Consider the following 5,039-nt stretch of genomic DNA (forward strand, 5'->3'; position numbering starts at 1 on the left):
AGAGCTCTTGAATTCACAAGAATCAAGAATTTCTCTTTGGAGATTACATAAGAACTACACATGCATCCATGGAACTTCAACTTTCAAGTCACAAAACTCTTGGAAAGTATATAAGATGAATATAGGTAGAAGATTTACACTTGGAAAGATGAAGAATGAAATGAAAAATGGAAGGGGGTAGGGGAATGGGGCTTCGGCCGAGAGTAATGGTGGGAGGGGGAGGAGAGAAAAATATGGTGTGTTGGAGTGTGGAGTGAGTGGAATGACTTCTCCCACTTTGATTTTATTTTTATGCTTTTTGGTTAACAAAATAATGAGTGGAAGTGAGAACTTACAAAAATATCCTTTAGCTAAAGTTAGGCCATTTTGCATGCAAGGCTAATGTAGTAATTTGGTAATTAACAAAGGAGTTAGTGGGATTGGAAAAGTCTTATTTGCCCTTTGAGAGAATAGAAGGGTGATTTGCATGCAAGGTCTCTTATGTAATTTGATAATTATAACAAATAAAATTTGTAAAGATTCATTTTTATAAAATAAAATACACGTTCAAAAATTATAAAATTTATACCATAAAATAACTTGGATTTTTAGAAATTTTATAAAATCACTTTTGAAATTTGTTAACAAAATAACTTTTAGAAGAAAATGTCTCCAAGGTTTAGAATATTCCTTATAAATCAAAAATAAGGGAAATAAATAAACTCTTGCTTTGAAAAATCATATACTACATAAAGCAAATTTAAAATACAGAAATTTTTCATTCACACAAGGTACAACCATTAAGTATATTCACTTACGACTTTAATATCACACAAAATCCACAAATAATATTACATAAAATGCCGGTCGTAACATCCTCTCCCCCTTAAGGGATTCTGTCCCCAGAATCTAAGAGAACAAAAGAGGATACCGGGAACGCATATCAGACTCTAACTCCCAAGTTGATTCTTCGACCTTGGGGTTCCTCCAAAGTACATTCACTAACTTTACCGACTTATTCCTAAGACTCTTTACTTGCCAGTCAAGTAATTTGACAGGTTGCTCCACAAATGATAGGTCTGCCTGAATTTCTACAGGTTCATATTCTATCACATGGCTGGCGTCAGGATTGTACTTCTTAAGCAATGACACATGGAACACATTATGCACATGCTGATACTGAGGTGGTAAGGCTAACTCGTAGGCTACCTTCCCCACTTGACTCAAAATTTCAAAAGGACCTATATATCTAGGTGCTAATTTCCCTTTCTTTCCAAATCTAGACAACCCTTTTCTGGGTGACACCTTCAACAAAACGGCTTCGCCTACTTGGAATATAACATCCTTACACGTGATAAGTGGCATTTTATACCACTTAGAGCGTCTTAAAATAGCTTAAATTGGTGCCTTGAAATCAAGTATTTTGTGTATTTGATGCGTTTTTATAGTATTTATGCATTTCAGGGTATTAGTTGCATTTCGGAGGAGAAATCATCAAGAATAAGCCTTGACAGGTGTTCACCATTGCGAGAGGAAGGAAATGGGCAGATTATAGCGAAGAAACGGAGCAAACTCAGGATTTTTCCAGTAGGGTCCTGAGCGCCCGCTCAGCTATGCTGAGCGGCCGCGCAGGGTCGGGAAAAAAGATAATTTATTTTAGGACTTCTACTTCTGTTTGGCTTCCACTTCTATGTAATCTGAGTTTTATGGGACTATTATATAAGTAGATTTGCAGACGTTTTCATGAGGTTGGATCGTTGTATTAAGCAAGGAGCGTAGGAGATAAGGAAGAAGACCGTTTTAGCACACAGCAACGAAGAGGAAGCATATTTTCTTGTGATTCTTATTTCGTTGTAACGTTGGATGCTAGTTTTCTTACTTTGAACTTAATTACTCTTGTGACATACTCTGATTTAATATAATTAGTTTAGTTATTATTTTCTTGTGTTTGTTTATCATGATTTCATATGAACCCATGATGACGATAAGTGCTATTATGGGCTAATCGTGATCATGGGGTCGTAACGGATTTACTATAGAATTCTTTAGTTAATTGTTTAATACCTTAGTGTGTGATGATTGTATGATATCTAGTATTGGTTGTGCGTATTCGTCTTATGTGCGTCGCGAACATATAAGATAGGGTGTTAATCTCTTGTGAAGCGATGGTGGATCTTGAGATTTGGAACTTGCCATGCTAGCATAGGTTCATGTATGATGTGCATCATTAGTGGGTAACTCTAACAGTTTTATTTGCCCTGCGTAATCAAAAGGAATAACTTGTGCTTAAATCGTTATGTTGTCAATTTCTGTAGACATATAGGAACTCAACATAATTGATGCCTATTCAACTTCTATCTTAATTATGGATGCTTGGTAGAATGGTATGAGTACAATGAAAGTTGGCTTTTATCAGTTTCGTGTTATTCGATTAATATCATCATTGTCACATGCTAAGGTAATAACAATAACTATTGAAGGAAGTAATAATGAAATTGTGATCTCATGAGTGTTTTAATATTGTTAATTGAAGTGTTATTTAAGTGATAAACTAAGTAATTAATTGTAGTTAATATTTAGTCAACAATTCTAAGTGTTAGTGTCTTAACATTGAGAAGTAATCATACGTTGGTGCGTGAGTTTAATTAAACAATAATTAGTCTGAGTCTTTGTGGGAACGAACTAGAAAGTATTCTATATTACTTGCGAACGCGTATACTTGCGTGTATTTATAGCGCCTGTTTCCGCCCTAACAAGTTTTTGGCGCCGCTGCCGGGGACTCGGCGTATTTGTTTTGTTTATGTACTTACCATCATTGGTCATTAGGACTCAGTGATTAGGACGTAGTTGCTACTTATTGTTTCTGGTTGTGTTTCAGGTACTTTAGCGAGCGTTTATGCAAACTCGTTCTCGTACTCGCAAGAGGACTTTAGATACAGCTGAGGAGACAACCGAAGTTCTTGATATTCCAGAGAAGATAGATTTTGAAGATTCGGATTCAGGAACTGAGCAGAAAGAACCAGTAATCATGGGTGATCGTATTGTTCAGGCTGATCCAGCTCTTATGGACTTTTCTCGGCCTAAAATTGATGATATTCAGTCAAGCATTCTTCATCCGGCTATTCAAGCTAACACCTTTGAAATCAAGTCGGGCACTATTCAGATGGTGCAGAATTTTGTTTCTTTTGGAGGAGCTGCGACTGAAGACCCCAACATGCACATAAGGAATTTTGTCGAGATCTGCAGCACTTTCAAGTATAATGGCATGACTGATGAGGCTATCAAGCTGAGACTTTTCCCATTCTCACTGAGGGACAAAGCTAAGGACTGGTTACATTCTGAACCAGCTGGGTCCATCACTACTTGGAAAGATCTTGCGCAAAAGTTTCTGGTAAAGTTTTATCCGATGGCAAAGACTACTGCTATAAGGAGTGCTCTTACTTAGTTTGCGCAGCAACCTACAGAATCTATGTGCGAAGCTTGGGAACGCTACAAGGAAATGTTGAGAAAGTGTCCATATCATGGAATGCCCGATTGGATGGTGATCACTGGTTTCTATAATGGTTTGGGGGCCCAATCTCGGCCCATGCTCGATGCAGCAGCTGGAGGCGCCTTATGGGCCAAAAGCTATACTGAGGCTTATAATCTGATCGAAACTATGGCTGCAAATAAGCATCAAAACCCAACTCAGAGGATGATGCCTGGGAAGGTAGCAGGTATTCTGGAAGTCGATGCAGCCACCGCTATTGCAGCGCAGCTCCAGGCGCTGTCGATGAAGGTTGATTTTCTAGCTACATATGGAGTTAATCAAATAGCTATGGTCTGCGAGCTTTGTGCAGGTTCTCATGCTACGGATCAGTGTTCTCTTGTCAACGAATCTGTTCAGTATGTGAATAATTATCAGCGACAACAGCAGCCTGTGCCAGCTACTTATCATCCTAACAACAGAAATCATCCAAATTTCAGCTGGGGTAATAATCAGAATGCTATTCAGCCACCATATCAGCAAGGTGTGAGTAAACAATTTAATCCACCTGGATTCCACCAACCACATCAGTATGCTCAAAGGCAATCATATCCTCAACAGGGAAGTGCAGCGTCACCTACTAGTGCTGATTTTGAGGAACTTAAGCTGTTATGCAAGAGTCAGGCGGTTTCTATCAAGACCTTGGAAAATCAAATCGGTCAAATAGCCAATGCGGTGCTCAATCGTCAACCTGGCACACTTCCTAGTGACACGGAAGTACCAAGCAGGAAGGAAGCTAAAGAGCAAGTCAAGGCTATTACCTTAAGGTCTGGGAAAGTTGCTGATGCTGAAAAGGCAAAAGAAGGAGAAGCTGAAGTTAGAGATGAAGAAGCTAAGCAAAAGGAGAAAGCGGCGGAACCAAGGAAGACTACTGTTGAACACACTCTGCCTGAGGGTAATACAGGGGAGAAACAGCTCTATCCTCCACCACCTTTCCCTAAGAGATTACAGCAGCAAAAGCTGGATAAACAGTTCGGTAAGTTTCTGGAAGTGTTCAAGAAACTTCCATCAATATACCTTTCGCTGAGGCTCTGGAGCAAATACCTAGTTATGCGAAGTTTATGAAGTGTATTCTTTCAAGGAAGATGAAACTGGATGACCTTGAGACCGTTGCTCTAACGGAAGAATGCAGCGCTGTTCTGCAACAAAAGTTACCTCCAAAGCTTAAAAATCCAGGTAGCTTCACCATTCCTTGCACCATTGGCAAGTTGTCATTTGACAACTACCTTTGTGATTTGGGAGCAAGCATCAATCTGATGCCGTTGTCGATCTTCAAAAAGTTGGATTTGCCTGATCCAAAACCCACCTACATGTCTCTACAATTGGCTGATTGTTCTATTACTTACCCAAGGGGCATAGTGGAGGATGTGCTAGTCAAGGTGGATAAGCTCTTCTTTCCTGCAGATTTTATTATTCTGGATTTCGAGGAAGATAAGAAGATTCCCATAATCTTGGAAAGACCATTCTTGGCTACTGGCCGTACCTTGATAGATGTGCAGAAAGGTGAACTTACTATGCGGGTACAAGATCAGGA

General features: G+C 39.2%; 1 non-coding gene across 1 annotated transcript; it reads right to left on the reverse strand.

Moving 5' to 3' along the window:
• Positions 1–3,400: 3,400 nt before the first annotated feature.
• On the reverse strand, positions 3,401–3,507 carry LOC141709903 (small nucleolar RNA R71). The gene has a single exon (XR_012570457.1). It is a non-coding gene; the product is annotated as a small nucleolar RNA R71 (small nucleolar RNA).
• Positions 3,508–5,039: the final 1,532 nt, after the last annotated feature.

This window comes from Apium graveolens, chromosome 2 (genome assembly GCF_009905375.1).
Source record: "Apium graveolens cultivar Ventura chromosome 2, ASM990537v1, whole genome shotgun sequence".
NCBI lineage: Eukaryota > Viridiplantae > Streptophyta > Magnoliopsida > Apiales > Apiaceae > Apium > Apium graveolens.